Source organism: Coptis chinensis, chromosome 4 (genome assembly GCF_015680905.1).
Source record: "Coptis chinensis isolate HL-2020 chromosome 4, ASM1568090v1, whole genome shotgun sequence".
Taxonomy (NCBI): Eukaryota; Viridiplantae; Streptophyta; class Magnoliopsida; order Ranunculales; family Ranunculaceae; genus Coptis; species Coptis chinensis.
Window position 1 is genome coordinate 25,511,841 of NC_141459.1, and position 22,371 is coordinate 25,534,211.

A 22,371-nucleotide genomic window follows, 5' to 3' on the forward strand; every position below is an offset into this window, starting at 1 on the left:
ACCATCGCTTTCACTCCACTCCACCGGTCCAACCGCTATTGCCGACCTTCAACACCCCTAATACAATCCATTTCAAAGATCACACTCTCAAGAAATCGAAATTGAAGCTAACTATTAATTGAAACGAATTCAAACTTACCTTTCGCTGAACTACTGAAAATCAACTCAATTTTCGAAGTTGTACACTTGGTTTTATAGTTTCTAAGGATCGGGTGTTCTAATTCTTGGTTTGAATTGATTGGAGAGGAACTAACCCAACCACCAAGGATTTATTTGGCTTCCCGGTATGCTCCGAATTTCCAAGAGATTTTGAATTCTCTCACTTCGGTTTAGTGTTCCTAGTGATTGGGGGTTTAAATTTTGGGTGGAATCGGTTGAATTTGGGCGATTTGAGATTTCTCTCCTGGGTTTGAGTATTGTCGAATCGAGAAGATGAGGTGCGATTTCTATTTTCGCGATTTCGCTTTTGGGCCTATTTCACGATTTTCGTTTTTTTCTCTAGTTGGGTCGATATATTTAGGCCCAAGCCCAATATATTACAATTAGACTTAAGGTCCTCACACTCTAACCGCCAACTCGCTTTGACGTCATTCGTAATTATTTTTCCAAAATTTCATCCCGCTAAATTTAATCTTCTATATTCTATCTCACCGCAGGTATAACGATGACCCAATCATGCGTGTAAGTCGTTAACTCGTATTAGCTTCAAGACGCTAAAAAACCGCTTAACCGCATTTTGTCAAATTTTCGTGATACGGGTCGCTTTACCTAACGTGACTTATGAGTCGAGTTAAGTTTCACCCAAGCATTTACGCTTGAAAATAAACCCGACGACCAATTTACATAACGACCCTAGAGTTTATATGAAATTTACACAATTACCCTTAATAATAATTCAGGACTTTACATCATCACCTTAGAATGAGATGATTTTCTGCTCTTATCTTTCCCCCGCTTCTCTGTGACAAGGATCTCTGAGTGAGAGGAGATACTTCATGAACCCCTTATTGTCTCCTCATTCAACAATGCCCCGGTAGCCATTTCCATATAAATGATTCCATCCTTAGCGGCTCCATTAAGAGAAACTAGTAACGTCTCCCAATTGTCGGATAGAGAGTTTAATATGAACAAAGCCTCAACTTCATCACCCATATCAATTTTCATCAAATGCAACTGATTGATGATATTTTATACTTCATTAAGATGCTCAGACATCGAAGAACCTTCTTTGTACCTCGTGTTAGCAAACTTTTTAATGAGTAGTACTTTGTTCCAGCCCACTTCCTCTTATGTAGAGGTCTTCGAAGTTTCTTCCACAAGCCAAAAGTGGTAGTTTATTGATACATAATGGAAGACAATCGGCCATCAATCCACCATCCGAATGTACCCAATTGTTTTATGTCAAGCTTGCTCCACTCACCGCCACTATCAGTGTTTGGTTTTACTTCTCCATTCTCAACGGTCGCGCTTAGTCCTCGCAATGCAGATAGAGTCTTCCATCTTGGCTTTCCAAATAATCAGTAGTTAGCTCTATTCTCGGACTAGTCATGCGAAGTGTTTACAGAATGGTCCATCTCTACAAGTTATTTCAACTCAAACCTCCTCTCGTGAATTTTATCAAACACCTTCGGGCAAGATTTGATAACAACCTTGTTGGGCTTAATCCAACATGGCTCGATACCACTTGTTGGGAAAACGATATCAACCGATCCCCACTAAGATAGCTTGCACTTGACAATCTACTACAAAAAAAAAAAAAAAAAAATCACTACAACCAACAACCACAACTTAAACTATGGATATAACTATCATAAACAAGCAATAGAAATATAAAGCAAGTAAAACATACCACAATACAAAGATGTACCGTGGTTTGGCCAATGATGTCTACTTCTATAAGAGTTAATCCTTTTATAAGTATGGGAAGGAAGATTACAATAACTCCTCTCAAGTCTCTCCAACTTACTAGATCACTCCTCTCTCCTTACAAGTTTTTATCTTTACAAGAGTTTTCTCTCAATTTTGATTGCTCTCAAAATTGGGTTTCTATTCAAGACTTCCAGTAGACATGTTTTATGAGAGGCTGAAAAAAAAATATCTTCTTTTTCACGGCAAGGGCTCAAGCGCGTCTTGGTCACGACCAATTTGAGCACATGCGCGCGCTCACACCTCTTCACACGAACAGTAATGTTTTTCTCCTTCTTCCTCATGTGAGGGATAACTCCAACAATCACATCATGAATAACTCTTGTAGCATTGATTGTTATTGTTCAGACAATAAATCACCCGAACACACTAATGAATCTGTAAGGAGAGTCGTTTGTGGTATGTGAGAGATTGAACCATGGTGATGGCTATATGCTGCCTACATATCCAAAGTGTTTACTATAATCAAGTATCCGTGTCCGTAGTTCTTTGTTGAAATGAAATAGGGTATTTATAGATAAGCAATAAGTTAAGTTTTATTGACTAAGAAATATAATTTCTTTAATTGTTATAATATTTTCCCTAATTATGTAAATTTTTTCCAAAAACTCAATGTGAAAGCATATCTTGACAAATATGTATTTAAATCTGAACCTGCTATATTTAGCTTATTGTGCCATCTTTGTGGGCAGCCGTATGTAGGCCACTAGTGGCAACACAGGTATGCTGCACTAATGTACAACGAATATATGCCGCACATTAGTGGGCGGTACTATAGTGGTATCCAATGACGGTCGATGGTCGTTTGTGGGGTACAAATATAGTGATACACACAGTTATAGTTGAGCGACTTATTGGTTGTAGCTCCCAAGCCACATTCTATCTATTATTGCAAAATTTTGAATCTACAAAAGGATAAAAGATTCAACATACTAAAGCGATGTGATGTAGATGTTCTGCAACATTGTCCAACAAATTGAACCTCACTTCTCTTTCATGGAAAGATTTTTATCTCTAGGCACTGAATGACCAAAGAATGCAATATTCCCTATCCAAATTCTACATATAAGATTAATTATGAAAACCAAAATATGGGATATTGTTTTGGCCTGGTCTGCCGCATAGCGTGTGGTGGCTCTTAGCACTTGCGGACACTGATCGAGTTCATAACTTAGCTCTGTTGAGGTCCTCCCTTACCATTCCTTTAGTCTGTGATTTTTGTGCTGAAGCAGACAACAATCTTGGATCTAGCACATGGTTCCCACAGAGGAGCAATCCAGGGAAAGTGTGGCTAGGCTTATACGAGATGATGCATAGTGCACATATTACCCAGCAAATTAAACACAGTATATTTTGAGATTTACTCTGTAGATCTTTAGTACAGCATTTTTTACGGATCCAAACAAACCAAGAGACTCTAATACAGTATACTCAACTCTTAACCATGTACAAGAAGTTCTTGATAATTTTCAAAGGCGTGGTCCTGTTAATAGAAACCACTTGGTTGGATGATTCTTTCATCCCAGTTCTATATGTTAGTGTGACTTTCTTCTCCAATATATCCACTATCACAGACTCTGCCCCTGCTCAATTAAAAACCACAGATACCACAGTTATTTGATTTCGCCAATAATTGTAACATTGTAATAGGATCTAATTTTATTTAGTAGAAGAACAACGATGCATTCTACTATAAGCAAACTTATTAAGGATGATCTACAGGGGTTTAAGTTTTAGTTTAGACTTTAGAGACGACGTCCAAACTGCTTTTTTGTTTCAAGTCTATATGGATCCTAGTTGCAAGTGCTGCCAATCCATTTGGGATTTGCTGGACTTGTTGGAATTTGTATCTATTAATAAGTTGAATCCTGTTGAAGACAACCTTCAGATCATTCAGGTTTCCAACAAGTCCGACTATTTTATTCCCAAATTTCAACTACATAATCTTACTTTTCCCTAGGCTTCCTCTAACTCTATGATCTTGAAATACTTAGTCGAGCTTTCACTCTTTGAGCGCTTATTCAATTCATATCCATATATAGCAACAATATAATCTCAGTCAATAGAAGTTTACCAGTCGTTCTAGAAATCACGGCGGCTACTTTCTTTTGACACTCAACACATCGTAAGTCAGCTGAAAGAACAATCTCATGAACCTGTTCCCAATACAAAACACAAGTTTGAGAAGTTTTATATAACAAGAAGTAAGATTCTGATAAAATAGCAGATCATTTGGAAAAAAATAAGGCATACAAGAAGAAAGGTGACACCAATAAAGAGATATGAATGACTAACTTGGGGCATTGATAATGATTCAATTGATGCTAAACTTGTTGTTGCAGGAAGTAGTAAGCTCTTTGAAGAAGACTTCTTGATCCCAAAACTACCAACCCTCTTCTCCTTGTTATCTAGCATCCTAGTATTAGACATGTAGAAATTTAAATCCTATATCCTTAGACTGTTAGTTGGACCTCACTTTTCATTTCACCAACCAAAAGAGAAGAAAGGGTCAAAAGAAGCATTTAAATGACCAGATTGATTGAGCATTCTCAACTTTTTAGTTGCTGTTGCGCGCTATTTAGTGCACAAATTAAAGGATAAAAAATGCTCAAGTGAGTTGAGAAAGATTTTCCCAAGCTAGCCCCACAACACCACATTATGATGAACACTTTCACAGGTTATCTTGTTTTCCATTTTATTATGGGCAGATTCCTTACAAGACCAACTAGCAAAGTGACAATTTAGAGCAAAAACGTACAATGTCCCACTGGATATCAAATTCCTTCTGGAGTATGTCAGCATGCCTTGACAAAAGTTGTAATCTCCCAGAGTCAGCTGTACGAAATCACTGTTGTGGAAATTTGAGCACCAATGAAATGAAGGGGAATTACAAGATCTTTTTTTCGCTAATGAGGGGAATTGCAAGATCACCTACATATAATTACATTACAGAAATAAAGAGTAAGCATGACAAATATATCTGATTTTCTAGACGCTCGAAACTGGCGTCATATGTAAATTCTGGGGCATGTACCACCTGTAGTCAACACAAAGAAAACGTGACCCGTATACTGTATCTTGTTTCCTATGACCCATGGCACAACCAAATGCAGGCAACTTTGTGGCAATTGTCATAGGTTGTAAAGCGATTTCGTGCAGATGTTTGGCAAGAGATGTTTAGTAGAGTGAGTTAGTTACTGTGGTTTCCAGAGGACAAATTAATCATTGAGGTAGAAGATAAGGGTGAAAGGGTAAAAGGGTAAAAGATGGACTACTTGTGTTACCTGGGATTTCAAAAATTGAATATGGTTAAATCCCTTCAGTAGTTTTCCTGCTTCTCTACGTTCACGCGGTAGTTATTAGAGGGCAGTTGAGGGCTTCCTCAACCCCAAGGGCCTGGTTGAGGGAAGTATTTTTCATAATAAATGATGCTTGACATGGAACAGAACAATAGAAGCAGAGGAGGGAGCCCTGAAAAGGTAACTGAATATATAGCATCCATGCCACAACGCGAAAAATTGCAAGACAAATTACAAAACGTCGCAAATATAACAATAGGGATACCCACCCAGCAATGGCACACATATCCCTTCATATCAATTATCAACAGTAAAGCTTCTCAAGCAGAATATGAATAACACCTCGATTGCAACTGAAAGCATATATTTGCCATTACCAGAAACAAGATACGGACCCCACTTCTTCTTCACTTACAACCCTTATCACCAAGTCCTCACCACAGGAGCCCAATTTCTCCAATCTAATCTGCCACTAGATCTATTTCTTAAACTGACAATTTCTTTTAGATCAAATACAACTCTCCGATAACTACTCCCTTGTTTTGTTGAGTCCGTATTGAGCACATTGTCTTCCTTTTGCTTTGCAGTCTCAACTTCTTCAATGGGCTGAGAAACGGCAACATCTGATGACGACGCCGTCTCACTAATAATCTGTCCTAGAATCTCAACCACCTCGCTCATTTTAGGACGGGAATTTGGTTGCTTCATTAAACACTTGTTAGCAAGCCCTACAAGCTTCTGAGCTGATTTTCTGCAATACCGTCCTTCAAGTAGTGGGTCCATAATCACATGGATCCTTTTTGGGCCTGATACATACGGTTTCACCCATTCCAATAGTTTCTGCTCATTCCTCGGTAAATTTCTATCCACAGAACGTCTTCCTGTTATGAGCTCGTAGAGAACCACTCCAAAGCTCCATACGTCACTCTTGGTGGTCAGCCTACCTGTTTGAACATACTCTGGAGCTGCATATCCTACTGTGCCCACAACCTGTTTCAAATTAATAAAATGAAGTAAACATACTGACACAGCACTAGCACAGTAGTATGGTGACTAGTACAACATATAACATGGAACAGTAGAGAGCTGTTCCACAGCACAGAGAAGAGAGGGTGGGTCCAAAACCATTACAATGTAACCCCTACCCTTACCAAGGAGATCTTCACCAAAATGGAATTTATTCCCACTCATTTCCCCTGAGCAAAAAGGAAGGGAGGGTTGACTAATGCTATGCCGACCTAAGACCATGCACATAAGGTAATATTATTTCCCTTGCAAGGAATTTCCTACATTAACAAGGAGATTGTATTATACTAACAATTCAATTGTAAAATAACAAGTCACAAAGCTTACTGATGTTGAAACATGGCCAAGTCCTTCTGATGGTCCCTGCCTAGCTAATCCAAAGTCTGAGAGCTTTGCATTGAAATCCTCGTCCAAGAGGATGTTTGACGCTTTAAAGTCTCAAATATAAGCTTCATTAACAGACAACAAAATTAAAAAGCCAGCAAAACTGTTGAAAGGTACAATAAAAGAAAATCAAATACTACAGTACAGACATCTGATACAAACATGTAGATTCCAAAAACCCACCTGAAAATCCATCTCTTCGTGAAGATATGCTAAACCACGGGCAGCGTCATAAACAATTTTAATCTCATTGGCCATGGAAGTGGATGTGGTACTTTCGAGTAAGAAGATGATCCTCTAAGCTTTTATTAGGCATAAGCTCATATACCAAAAAAAAAAAGCCGTTGAATACCCCTCTCATCATCTTCAGCACAATATCCCACTAATTTGACAAGATTTGGATGCTTTACTACACCCAAACAATTCACTTCTGTAATCCATTCTTTATGCCCCTGAAAACTAGAAATTAAAATAACAAAGAAACTATTAGACAAATTAAAAAACACAAACCAGACTGCTTAGATAAAAGACAGAGAAGGTACATAAAATTATAAGCACATATTGGATTAGTTGGTGAGAATCTAAACTAAAAAAAGATAATATTATGTGATAAACAAGTTACATGAGGTTGGTTGTTTCTGTTTCTTTTGAGTAGATCTTGGCTTCAATCTAGGTGAAAGGGTGCTTCTTGTCAAAATGTTGTTTTGCCAATTTAATTTCATCCATTTGCTCAATTTATTTTCTTCACACTATGCTATTCTGATTTTCTTAATCCAATTTATTGAACTCAATCGGCCATTGTTGGTAAAACAAAAACCTTATTACAAGAGGATTCTCAAATTAGCAACAACAATGAAATGATAAAATTGTCGCACAATTCATACCTACTGACTCAGCCTAAAATTATAATCAAAGACTTTCTCATATATACGGTAAGATACAAAAAAGAAAGAACTGATAAAAGGGGGATTGGGGTGAGTGTAGAAAAGAGAAGTTACTTGCCTGTAATCCGTTGCGATTCAACTGCTTGACGGCAACATCCATCTTAGAGGGGGCAGAGGCAGCATCATCAGCAGAAACAGCGACAACACCTTTGTAGACACAACCAAAGCCACCTTCCCCAATCATCAAACCCCGACTAAACCCTCTGGTGGCGGATTTCAACTCAGAGAAGGCAAAGATGCGCAGATGATTAGCTCTCCTCTGAGACAAGAAGTCATGAAATGCGGCCGAGTCCGAAAGCAGGTCTCTGCTGGTGCCGGTGCTGGTGTTGGAATAATAATCAGATTCGGAACGTACAGCAGTGCCAATGCCTTTGGAAGCAACACTGAGAGAACGAGCCCATGAGACTTTGGAAAACCTAGAAACAGCTGAGAAGCTTGTTCCATCTTCATTGTTATTCCTATCATCTCTTTTTTCTCCATTTGAAAAATGAAAGCACTTCATTTTTGTTTACTTGAAGAAAAGGGATGCGTAGAAACAAGAAAAGGAAAGGGACAAAGAAATTGGCTAATGGATCAGGTCATTTGGATGAGGAGGGAATGTTCAACATAACAGAATAGATCGACCACCTTGCTTGGAACTATCCATATATAAATACTAGCATATAGCAGCGAAATGGGCCCCGAGCGAAGAAGAAGAAGAAGTACCTGAAAAGAATAGAGATACTGATGAATGTTAAAACACTGATAGAGCATTGAACATTCAACATACACAACCATTTACAATTATAGAAAACAAACAAACTGTTGACATGTGAAGATGTCCAGTCCTTCACATGTCCCCGAGACCTCTCATATATGAATAGAATTGACCCTTCACATAAGTTCGAGCTTATAGAGAAATTGACAATTTAACATGGTATCAGAATCTCTAGTTTCTAAAAGGTCTCGGGTTCAACTCCTACCACCAGGTCCCCGAGACCTCCTCTCATATATGAATAGAATTGACCCTTCACATAAGTTCGAGTTTACGGAGAAATTGGTAATTTAACACAAACAAATGATCTAGTATTACATCTGGCCTGTTGTCTGTAAAACTGAAAGAAGAAGTACAATTCTTCCTTCTTATACCCAAACCAACGAAATATGAAAGTTTTCAGTTTTGCTAAACAAATAGCTGCAGAACATAAGAAAATTAAATTACATATAATCAGTGGTTAGGCATGTCTCAGCACGCCTTGAGGCCATAGGACACTATAACCCTTAAAAGTTGGTTTTCCTTTTACATCCAATTTGTTTTACATTTCCTCCTCACATTCACCCTGGCTCATTATTTGTTCAAACGATTGCTTTTGCCATTCATAAGCCTCTACTCTACTCTAGGAGCTCCTTGCATATAATCAAATTCAACATAAAACTAGAAGAAACAATCCAAAGAATCGAATTCAATCAAACAGTCAATAAATTTAGCAATCCAATTTCTAACCTGACTTGTCAGTGCAGCTATAAACTCCGCTCCGGGTTTTGCTGGGAAATGAAATGAGAGGAAGGAATTATTATTATTATTTAAGTGATGGACTGCTGACTAGGCAAGGGCAGATGGAAGATGGATACATGTATTGGTGAGAAAGGTTCAGTTTCTTATTATTATACCACATTTAAAAATGATGGACTTGTTTTCGAAGTAGTTGACAGACGGTTTTGAGGTGTTGTCCTTCTGAGATTTCAAAGAGTATGCATGCGTCAGCTGAAAATGACACTCCATAATGAGACACCCGAATATGTAAGATTCTAGGCATTACGCGACATTTCGAATTCGGTAAAACACGATATTTTATCGGCCAATAACGGGTCCAAAACGAGTAGCTGCTAATCCTTTGCTTTAGGAAGTCTAAATGAAATTTATCTATTCAAAAAAGGTGTGAGCAACCGCTCCTGCCGCCTGCTAATTTTCCATAACTGTAGCAATAATCCGCACGTCTTCTAATAAAAAAATACTTAACGGAAGTTGGTACCAACTTCTGACTGCTACATGTAAGAAGACACCAATCTTGTGAAAACAATAATAACTCGAAAAGACTTCTCCTCTACCAGCATACCATCCTCTACCATCTTGGAGATGACTATGGGATATTATTTTACTGTACATTAAGTTCCTTGGAGAAACATCGATCAACTCCCTGCCTAATCAAAAATGGCAATGACTACTGAATTGAAGGCGATAGGTTTCTCATTGACCTCGATCTGCCTTCACTAATATCAGTTAAGTTATTTCACAAGCCATCTCATGCATCATTGATGACACAACTCACATTCCCATATTATTTTAGTTGCAACTTGTTACATACTTATATTGATCTGCAGCCATCTGGAACTTGTTACATCACCATATTATTTTATAGTGATTGTATTGAAACTGGAAACCAGGATCCATCTGCATGTGAACAACATCAAACGTGAACACAAACTTTCTTCGAAAATATAATCGCAAAAATCAGATTAAAAGATACATATATGCACAATCTTACCGTGCTACACAATGAGAAGGATTTTACATAGCCAACATATTTGGGAAGCTCCGAAGCTGCACCAAACAGAATGGTTAGAAGCACTGAATGATATCTATGGTTTGGCAACTCATCCTCCTCCTCGTACATTTTACATACAAACAGCCGATAGTGGTTATCTATATGAATCCAAGAGCTAGTACCTAATACAGCTAAAGCCCACCCTAATAATTGCAACGATCATTGAGGTGTGCGTAAATCATCTTCTATGCACATAAACAGGCACAACAATGACAATAGATATGACCAAAATTAAAGCTAATATATTGTTCGGGTTAACTAGTATTACACTACCCACCGTACCACAGTCAATTAGGATTTTTCCCCAACTAGATGGGAAATTAGGGTCTTTCCCCTAAATATATATATAAAAAAAAAATCCAAAGACAATACTAATTAAAAGTGTGTTTTTTTTATATACTAGCCAATTAGTTCGCCTGCGGCCGGACCTGCTACATTGATAGTTCACGATTAACTATTTTTACTTTTATCAAACTATTAACAACTACAATACAACATTACCTACCGTTACCTGCCATTAGTTGCATTACCTACCATTGGCAGAGTATTGACTGACCTTCCTCCTCGTAAGCCAATGTAAATGAATCCTTAGCTTTTCAATAGATTAGCCGATAAATTGAATATCGGAGAGTGAGAGCGATTAAGGTTTTAATGGAGACAACAAAGGGTTTACGAATGCTAGTATAAACCATGACCACTGACCAACAGTCAAAAACAATCATTTCACATGATTTTCGACATCAGTGTGTATAATTAGTTTCAAGTAATGAAAAATAGCATTTGAAATCATTCGGGTCATAGATAAATGCATTTTAAGATTTTAATTCAATGCAACGAAATAATATATATAAAAACCGTGAGAGTCAAATATAGAGTGGGTGAGTGTTGTTCACTCCTTTGCACGTGAAAGCATGTGGAAATCTTAGTAAATAGTTGATGTATAGGCGTACAATAGTTGATGTATATTACGGTTAGCCTATGTTTATTATAGATTAAACAGTAAAGCTAAAAAAAAAATCGTGTACAAAGCTATTGAGACAGAGTGCAGAGACAGAAGGCACAAAAGAACGCCTAAGAAAAGACTAATATCATTTACATATACAGAGTAAGTAAAGTTAGAACCACTTGAAGTTCTTTACTCACGGCAAGTTCTTTGTTGTAGATAGTGACAAAATGTCACAGTTGTCGAGCAAGAGCAAGAAGAGATTTGTATGAATGATTACATTAAAGATAATTGAAGAAGTTCCTTGTACCAGACATTATAAAATCTAAAGTTTGTCTGGGGTTTAACTTATAACCTTATGGTTCGACAAAGACCATGTTGTGTAATTTCATATGTGTATTGTAGAAGCTGAGCCATTACTTGATTTAGAAGTGTTTTGTAAGTAGCAGTAACACAAACTGGGCGATGGCTTGTGGCATATGCCCATTAATGTAATAGTTATGTGATATTGGTTGAGACTTGAGAGTCTAGCTTAATTCCCATAATTAAATGTAGATTCCGTTTTTTTGCTTTTTTTTGCAGGGTTTTGTCGCCCAACGACACCTTTGTCTCTTTATTCAGTCTTTTTCACACTTCATGTACTAAATCATGTTGTTTTGAATTTTGAGGCACTTATACGGGCGTAACTTGTTGCGCATATCTAGGCTAGTTAGATCCTTGTGAAAAAAGCCTAGTGGTGATGCCTTACGCCTTATGAGCATCCGAACCATATTCGAGGATCAAGGGATTGGATTCGACGCTACATTAATCGTGGATGATCTTATGATTAAGTACATTGCATAATACATGCCATCATTATTTTTTTATTTTTTATTTTTTTATTTTTATTTTTTATTTTTTTTACGATAATCTATATAGTATCACTTTAAGCCTTCAAAAACAACAAAAGGACCAAGTTTCAAAGGTTGTTCCTAATATAATTCCATCAGTTGTACAACATATTGCTCATGTTGCAGTTTTACTACCAAACCTGTCAAATCTAGTATCAATATTTACTTTAGCCCATGGTGAGATAAGAGGTGACCAAGTATCTAAAAGAATACATAGCTGGCATGGCTAGGTTTATAAATTTGAGCTTCCATTTTCTGATCCTTACTAAAAACATCATAACATCTTGCTCTATTAAAATCAGTGATATGCAAAATGGCTTTTGGAGATATATCTTTGTTCTCCATTATAGCCTAATTTGTTCATGCAGTCCCAGAGCTCATAGAGAAGAAAAATGGAAAAATAGCATTTTTTTTCTTCAGATCCTCATCTTTCGGCAACTTTGTTCAACTCGATATTGAGGCTTAGACTGAATCCCCATGCATATACATGTTGATCTCAGGCATGGTTCTTCTCAGTCTTAGGCTAAAATTAGCAGGTGAGGAGATGGGCAGAAATTCAGAAGAACGGCCTTTGATCATTTACTTGAGAGTGAAAAAAATGGACTAAAGTCTATGGCTTGTATGGTATATGGTTGAGAAACTTTGTCACAACCATCAGGTTGCCGTGAAGGCGTGAACTCAAGTCCAACTTGATTTTTATTCTAATACACACCCCAATCCCAAAGATATTGGGGCGATCTCTGCCCTAATTAACATATTCATATACTTCTACGCAAGTTTATGAAGGAAAGTATAACTTGCTTAAATTGGGGAGATTTCATTATTAAATTATTTTGTATGCTTGGTTAGGTACTATTCATCGACTACTAATTCTTTTTAGGGACTACAGTAGATGCACTTATATTGTGTTCTCTCCTATAGGTGCTTCCGATATTGGAGTATGCTACGAAATGCTTGACGACAACGAAATGGATCCTAAAAACTTGCCTTCGCCTACCGAAGTTGTGTCCTTGTACCAATCTAATCACATTGGATGAATGAGACTATATGAACCACTCTTCCATGTTTGAAGCTCTTCGTGGGTCAGGAATCCAAATATTATTAGGAGTCAATGATGCAAATATAGAACAACTTGCACAATCTTACACCGCAGCAAATGATTGGGTTGAAAAGAACATTCGCAGCCTACTACCACGATGTCCATTTTAGTTATATTCTTTGTGGGAAATGAAGCAATTCCTAGTAGTTATACTTCATTTGTTCTACCAGCAATAAAAAACCTTCATAGTGCTCTAAGTTATGGGGAGCTTTGGCAAAGAATTAAGGTCACTGCAATAATTTCTCCATCAGTCTTTGATGCGTGTTTCCCACCATCTACTAAATTTTTTTAAAATCGTTAACTTCAGAAAAGACAAAGCAAATTTTAATAATCTAAACAGCATAAGGAATTGTTTATTATCATGAAATCATCAGTGAAATCGAGTACCAACTAAATAGCGTAAAAAACAAAAAAAAATAAGCGATGTACAATGTCCCTATTGCAATTCGAGCGCAAAATTGATTTGCAATCAGTCCCAAATGAATTCCTAGGTCTGTGAGAACTGCACATGACAAAAAAGCAATCATATAGAACTCTACATCTTTTACATGCAAGGAATCCAGAGTTGCTCATGCAAGGAAAATAAAAGAAATACTAAATAAACTTGAATGAATGAATAATCGAGTCTTTTCTTCTCTGCTATAAAGACAACAAAATTAATTTGATCTTGAGAATTGTAACTGGTAATGTACACGTAACATCTAAAACCATCTGTATACTAACAAACCATTATGGCAGTGTCCTATTATGCATCAAATACACAAAATACTAAAGTGCTTACTAAAGACTATCATAGCAACGTAAATAAAAACATTGCCCAACATAACACACTGAAATGAACCTTATGACAATAGCAATCCTTACGGACATTTTGAATTTAAAAAGAAAGTTAAGATACAATTACGCATACAGTAATACTACTGTAATATCATGCCACGTGAATCAAGTACATAGTAATTTTGCATTTAGATAATCTAATCAATGAGTAACTGTACAATATAGTAATAGCAATCCATCAAAGCAACATGCCTAAATCAACGAAAGTTATTTGCAACTACAAAATTACCTACGTTATAGCAAAGCCCTACCCCAATACCCCGTTCCCGGCCCGCCACTTGAATGCAACCTTCGAAGAGGAGAAATGATCATAGCAGGAAAGAACAACCTCCAAGGAAACAATGAGATGTAGCTAAAGCCCCAACTTTATATACCCTTTGCTTGCATCCTAAATAAAACTTCGTTACTACTGCCTATGTATGAATTATAGAATTCTTAGTAACCATGACAGATGGAGCTGAAACAATTAAATGGGTTCTCAGATGTTGGAGAGATGGTAAATGTAGAATCCACCTCAAACGGCCAAATACTCTAAATTGTAATCAAATTCAACCAGCAGCACTCTGACATAAGATTGGAAGACCCAAAGGATTGAATTAATACTATAAGTAGCATCGTACCTGGTAGTTCCCGTCTGTGTTGAGCTAATTGAGGTTGTAATCCTACATGGGCATTGAGTGTTTCCCTGTAATTAACACATGAGAAAGCTCCGTATCTAGTGAGCGAATTCTATTGCATATCTTCTATGAAACAAATTTGGTATTCTAATGTAACTCTTTAAAAAAAAAAACAATTTAAGCCCCGCTATGTATCATCCCCATAAGAGCATATTTGTTTTTGAAGTTCTAACTTCCTATAATAACAACTTTAATATATATAAAGAATCATAAAGGGTAAACATTTTTCAATCAGTACCATGCATATACCCATTCGGGTAACAATAACTAAATGCCCTAGAATCTAATCTCATTTACCATTATCTACAACAAATCAGTTATTAGTCTATGAAGATTCTGTTATTACCTCTTTTCAGAAAAATGTTTAATTCAGATTGAAAAGGAATAAACTGAAACCAGGAAATTTGTTGTAGCCCACCCTGAAAAAACAGAACAAACACATAATCAATACTAAAATCAGCCTCCAATGTAGATAATGGCAACCTATAGCAAGAAATAAAGTTCAGGCTTGTGCATCTCAGTGACATGCTACACAAACTCCATCATTGTTTCAACATGTCTAAATTACTCCAACAAATGATTAGAAGAATCTTATCCTTTTTTTGCTATAAATCATTGAGTTAAGTAATGGAGATTGTGTATACAGTCTAATCATTGAGCTAGAGAGTGTGTGTTCAAAAGGTTTTCATGTGACGATCAAATCATTCATATCAAACCAACAATCAAAATAAAAGACTTAAGCACAACTAATCCAAAACAATAAAATAAAAAAGCAAACCTTGATGATTGCTATCTGAGTACCAAATGTCAAAACCAAACCTATTGTTTATGAGAGTGTGCTAGTGTGGAGAGGCGAGGAGAAGATCGATTGAGTGACTGGAAAGAGAAATTTTGAGATTTTGGTTTTGGGATCAGTTTTGATGAAGAGTTTTTTTTTTTTCTTCTTTTCTTTTGGTTATAACTTATAAGGTTTCCAACGAAAGTAGGTTTCTTATTTAGACTTTGGTTTGGGCTTTTCTTAAATCTAATTGAAGTTTAAGAAATCAACTGGCCTGAAAAATGAAATTAGAGAAATTACCATATTGTGATTGGAAAGAAGCTACTTAGAGGAAGTAGATTCCAAGGTATGTGTCAAATGTAAATTGGTAAACGAAATGCCAAAACCGATACCACAACATTAAAGAACTAAAAGGCAAGTTAATTGGAAGAACTAAAAAACAATAAAGATACGACATAAAAAGCAAAATATAAACACATAAAGAAAAAGTACAAATAATGACATTAGAAATTACCACCCAAAGAATTTTCTAAACAAAGCTCGACTACTAATCATCAGTTTTAGAGCTCAATAAACGGGGGTGACATAGAACAAAAAGTTTGACAACAACAAAAGAAATCACGTGGTACACTATATGAGAATACCAATGAAGCTTTGTAAGGTTGGGAAGGGGGATCAATTAGATTGTCGTATAGAATAATTCTATTAAATTGTTACATTAATAGTTTTTAATATTGTGGCTCATGTTATCCAATGCTTGAAAAGAAAGAATGAAAATTTAAAAAAGAAAAAGGAATCATTTTACAAACACATGAAAAAATTCATACAAAAACTTGTGGTCAAGGCCTTAACTTTTACAAACCACATGGAACCCAAAAATTAAAACACTTCATACTACCCACCTAATCAAAGTTTAATATAAATTAAAGGGTTAACTTATTACCCCCACTAGATGAGCCAATTAGGACCCCACTAGATGAAAACAAAATACACAAAAAAAAGTCAAAGTGGGTTGACCTAATTTTTTTGTGTGTTCAATACTTCCCTAATTTCTATCTAGTGGGGAAATCCTAATTGGCTCATCTAGTTTAATATAGATTCAAAATTAAAAGGTAGTGATTCGTTTCCATCCAAAAGTACTTATGCAGCCACATTACTTGTCTAACCACTTGGAGACGCAATCAAAAATTAAGTTAAAGAGATGTATTTGAGAATTCAATAATGACATTATTGTAAGCAAATAAATTGCTAAATTCAATAATGACATGGTAAGAAATAATCATGGTAAAGTAATTAGGTTTTAACGTGAATAAAGAAATTACCGTTTTCCATTTGTTCATCCACTTAAGTAAGCAATCGGTTAGACCTCCATCTTTCTTCCATCTTGGATATCCGTTGGTTTCATTGGAGAAGAAAGATAAAAACACAACATCTATTGGGCACAAAAATTGATTCAAATTGGCAAAAAAATCATCTTTCAGTAAAGAAAAGCTAATAAGAAAATTGTCAAATTTCAAATGAATCAAAAATAAAGGTGGCAAAGAGCATACCTTGAGGCCTGCTAAAATCGTTTGAACCCCATTGATGACATATTAGCAATTTTGAGACCACCCTTCTTCATTTTTAAGTGTTGTATGATGATGCTTTCACTTATCATTGGAATCACAAAGAATTCTATAAGAAAAAACCAAGTAGCGTATGAGATGCCAACAATATGAAATTTTTACAACGACTGAGGTATCATATGGGTCGTCAAAAAGTTCCATGGTCAGAAATTCAAGCACCCAACACACAGGAAAACTGAACAAAACAATGTATGAATACCATGTAAACTCCTAAACCAATCAAGAGGAACCAATGTATCTCTCAGGATTCAGTTCCTATAAACGACTAATGACTACACTCATAATTTTTCAGCTTCAGTCCTTAATTTCAAGAATACCAAATCTACAATGTGCACCTATTTAAATGCATTTCAGTGTGCTCTAATCCTAGCCACACGTTTCGAATCTGTAATCAGAAAGTAATTAAAACATAAACAGGACAAAACCGACATAAAACTTTTAATTTGAACACCTGGTTAGACCCATAGTGGCTTCCATCTTTTTATCTTCTTCTCAAAGCCAAAATTGAGACTAAAATCTTCAAAACTTTCCCACCTTCTAAACCCTTTTTAATGCTACTCATTAGATTACAGTCTTTTTTTCTATGAAAACCGTTTAGCAATAGCATCATGTCAAAAACTTCAGTTGATCGAACTCCCGTTCGCGGCCACCGGTTCATTTTTTAGTTCTTGGGATGGGATGATAGTTGATATATGCTTGGAGAACACTACTTAGAGTTTTGAACTCTCTAAATTAATGTAAAAGCAATCAAGATTCCTTACTCACGATCTTCGTTTCGTAGAGTTTGAATAAGGATTCGAACTAACCTAAAGCTTAGAACAACTAAAAATTAGATGTTACAATAAAGGGAAATTAAGGAGTAAGGATATAATATAAATGTTAGATTTTTCTTTCCTATACAAACATTAATAAAAACATTAACAATGAAAACATGCACTTAATACCGAAATGGAAATTTGAAAGAGAAATTGGAGAGTTAATCCTCCTCATGTGAAACTATCATTAGTGTTGATTTGAAATAGGTTTTGATTCTTCCTAGACTCATAGACAAGTCCCTAACGGAAAAATAGATTTGATCCCTAGCATGCATGGCTCACTAAAGAGCTCATACATGCTAGCAAGTGAAACCAAACAATGACTTATCTCTAATCTCATTGCTTGATTTCTAACTAAACTCTACACCAACTACCATTTTGGGGTAGGATGTAGAGTTAGTTGTTCTTCCTAAACCTACCAAACCAACAATTGGTTTACCCTCACATGAGTTAGACTAACTCCCCAAAAGGGAAGTTAGCTCATGATCCTTGGGACAAAGACTTATGAACTAATAAAAACACCAAAGAGAAAGAGAGAGAGAGAGAGAGAGAAGAAATATCCACAACCAAACTCACTTCTATATTTTCTAGAATAACAAGTGTTCCTCCATTAAAACTATTACAAGCTTTTTTTTAATAAAAACCAAAACTAACTTCTCATTTTCACTAAGGAACTAAAATAATGTCATGTGAGGAAAATAAGTTAAGGGAGTAAATGGAGTGTCCCCACATTTGTCTAATTTCTTCTCCATTTGAGAGAAATCTCATTTCCTCCCACGTGAATTATCAAACCACATTGATTCATTTTTATCTACCACATTAAAACAAAGTGACACCTTGCCTTTTTTTTCTATTAACACCTAATCTAATTTATTACATGCAAGGTGTCAACTTTGCACCAATAATTTGTTATCTTTGTCTTGACATGCTCCATGATTGATGACTCATCCAATCTTGTGGCCCCCATATAGTGGGTCCATGTGCAGTCCATCGATGGCGATCCGGGTATTTTGGCGGTTTACAAACTTCCCGCCTATCGTATAGAGTTCATCGCCTCGATTGTCCGAAAGCGACTCTCTTGTCGCGATTCGAGTCCCGGTTCGAGAGGTAGGAGCTTTGGAAGTTTGATGCTTCTACATGGATTTGAGAGAATTCATATATCTGCCGCCTCGCTGCTATTGTGCGAGTTTAACCAATATTTCCATGTTTACTTGCAAATACCCGCAAAAGTATGAAAACATATTTATTTCATGATTATTAAACACATAATGAACCAAATTTATATGTCTCAATGGGGTTTCATAATACACTTTTGGGTGCTTATCACACTACCCCAATGACTTTGCTTGTCCTCAAGCAAAGAAGAGACACTAAATTAGATAAGTGACAAAAAATGTGTAGTCCTAAACTAATTCTCGTTTTCAGAGTGCGATTGCATTGACCATATGCAACAAGGCCTTAAACCACTAGGAATTTCCTAGTGGACGAAGTTATAGCCTCGTGAGAGTTTTCCGAAAAGATACTCACAAACTTCATTTATACTACAACGACTTCGACGTAAAAACTTGTTTCCTAAATTAATCTCGGATATCCATACATCTCCTTAGCGGGGAATGAGGATTTATTTCTTTGAAACTCAAGTTAATATGTATTCAATAATTAAAACATCTACATATGATTATTCATGCGGTAAACTTTTCATTGAAATATACTAGCGGGGTTGTTTACCGGATCCTTGGAGAGTATACCTAAATGGGTTCTCCACGGTATGTGTTGAAACACATATTCACTCAAAATTTTTTCACTTTCGTTTTGTTAACTCCGATTAATGCGGTGGGCACCGCGTTTCCTTACATCTCAATGATGATCGGAGGAGCCGATGTCGATCAATCACGTCTACTACTTATTATCACACCACCCTACTCCTAATTGAGCTAGAGGTCTTTATTAGGTATTGTGGGGCTTAGGTGATAGTGTACAAGAAAATGGAAATGGATAATCAAAATTTACGAGTATGAGAGAATAGGGTCTTCATATATTTACACTAGAGAAATCCTTGTTTCCTTTCCTTCTTCTAACTGAGTTTTTCCAACCTTGTTCTTAAGCCTCTGGCTACTAAGGATTTTTTTTTTTAATATATATATATATATATATATATATATATATATATATATATGTGTGGCTTAAGAACATGATTCTATTTTCCTTTCTTGAAGCAAGTAACTGACTTATATTTAGGACAAGTCTTTCTCTTTATTCTTCCACATTTCATCCTATTTCTCATACTCATCACTTAGGTAGGTTCTTTTATTTGGTTTAATAGATGGGTAAGGAATTTTTGTGGTGAAAGTGAAAGGTTTGATGAAAGGTTCAGTGGAGTGACTAGCGGTAATATCTCAGAATGGTAAGAATTTTTTTAGCTATGTCGATCCAAAGAAGGCCTAAATTCTCGCCTAGGGTTCGGTTGGTGATCAAGTAAGTAGATCGTAATTTCCTCTAATCGAAAAACTACTCCTCGTGTCATCACACACAAATCACTCATATCAAGGCTTTTGGTTAGATTCTCACAGGATTTATAGTTTAAGTAACTAACCGTTGGTTCCGAAACTTCTTGTTATGTACAATCAATGATACTCGATTACATGAATATTCATGAAAAGATGTATAAACTATTGCATAATGTTATTATCTAAAGTTTCTTAAAAACAAATCCTAATTCAGATACTAATGTGAGATTTCTAGACAATTTTCATCATTGAAAAGGAAACAAGACTTTGTCACTAAGTACAATTATTAATATGAAAATAAAACTATATATAGGCTACAAGATGCCTAATTTTTTGCTTTTCTGAGTTTAAAGCACCCCCAAAACGGAATGATGCTTAGTCCTCGAAGGATCAATAATTAAAGAGAGAAAGTACACGAGAACCGTAAGCAAAAAATTAGGGCTAGATTACATTGAACAGAGGTTGGAGATCATAATATATTATTCGAGAAAAGAACAAGAAAATGTTCAATAGCACACTAAACATAGCACCGCGATATAATGAACCATAGCGTCATTTAAACATGAAAAACAATAGCACACCAAATAGAAGGTTTAGCTAGATATATGTACAATGGCAAACTCAAGTTTACCATCCGTGGGGGCGTGAAGATGTCAAGGCGTCCTCTTTAAGGAAATGCATTTCCTTAGCATCACGCCAATAGATAATAGTGCGCCATTTTTCGCCCATTCTTTGTCTCCTGATTCCCTCAAATTGGTCTTCATCTTTTTCGTCCTTTGGGTAACATCGAACATGCCTCGGTGTCGAAATGGACGCTTCCATTGATGAAACCTTTAATGAAGCGATGATTACGCTTTTGTCACATGGAATCCACCTTGATCCATCATGAAAAGTAGCCGCAAAACCGTGGGAAATGTGTCTTCATGATTCGCAAAGCGGTGACCGGTAAAAGTATATACTTATCCCGAAAAGTGCGAGCTCGTTTTTGTTTGGAGACAACACAACCTAAAATGTTAAATAAAGCATGACCCCGAAGCTAGTGCAAAAGAATCGACGACGCGGCGACCTCATTGGCGAGAGAAATGCCAATCTCCCATAATGTTCGTGAGTACAAATAACATTGCAAAATCCCCATGTTCATGGTCATGCTTGCTAATGGAATGGTGATGTTGCGCCATGGTACATGGCCATCTCCTTCTCGTTTGATCTCAAGACCATTACCATAAGAGTCGCGAAATGCTTGCCAATCAAAAGAACGGTAAGAATTATGATAGATGTAATGCCAAGATCAAAGCAGGTTCGTGATATGGAAGGTCCAAAGTTAGGGCAAGTTGTTGTTCGAGAAAAGATATGGGGTGTGTCACCAACTCGGATTGTGAACCCTTCTAAGTAGAAACCATGTGCATGGTTGAATCTGGTGTGTCTTCCATATTAGCATAAAAGTATGCAGCCAAACTTGGAGAATACGTTTGGTCAGGTTGAAGAATTAGGGAAGACCACCCAATGTTTGTGATGTAATCATGGAAGAGATGGCCATAGGCATTGGAATCCATCATAGATCGAAAAGGATTACTTTCGGGGAATGAGTTTGGGAGGGACCATGGATGATGAAGATGCTGTGTTTGATGAAGATGCCATGATGGATGAAGTAATGAACTAGGTACGGCAACTGGATGGAAAAATGAGTATGTAAGAAAATAGACCCTCATGTAGCACATGTTAAAATTATATTAGTCACAATGGAAATGATGACAATTCTACAAAAGCATTTCATACAATCTTTGGTTTTTATTTATTTATCCTTTATATACAAATGTACAAGTCGAGAAGAACGTGTCAACAACATCGGAAATCCAAATAAAACAACACATCACAACAAAAGCAACTTCGAGGGCAACTTTCATGTCGGCTGGGGTGAACCCAATCCAGCCGGTGTGGCTTATCCTTTATGTTTTGGGGGCCTAGGGTTTAGGGCGGTACCATCCTTGACCAATGTGCAATGGTCTAATAATAATATTACCCTTAGTACATATGGT

The 22,371-nt window shown here is 36.4% G+C and overlaps 1 pseudogene across 1 annotated transcript; it reads right to left on the minus strand.

Moving 5' to 3' along the window:
- Window positions 1–3,251: 3,251 nt before the first annotated feature.
- On the minus strand, window positions 3,252–9,292 carry LOC147502909 (serine/threonine-protein kinase PCRK1-like; annotated as a pseudogene). Its single transcript, XR_015221847.1, has 7 exons — window positions 9,063–9,292; window positions 7,638–8,284; window positions 6,815–7,087; window positions 6,579–6,700; window positions 4,222–6,215; window positions 4,001–4,082; window positions 3,252–3,509 (listed from the first exon to the last, which is right to left on the minus strand). The product of XR_015221847.1 is annotated as a serine/threonine-protein kinase PCRK1-like (transcript).
- Window positions 9,293–22,371: the final 13,079 nt, after the last annotated feature.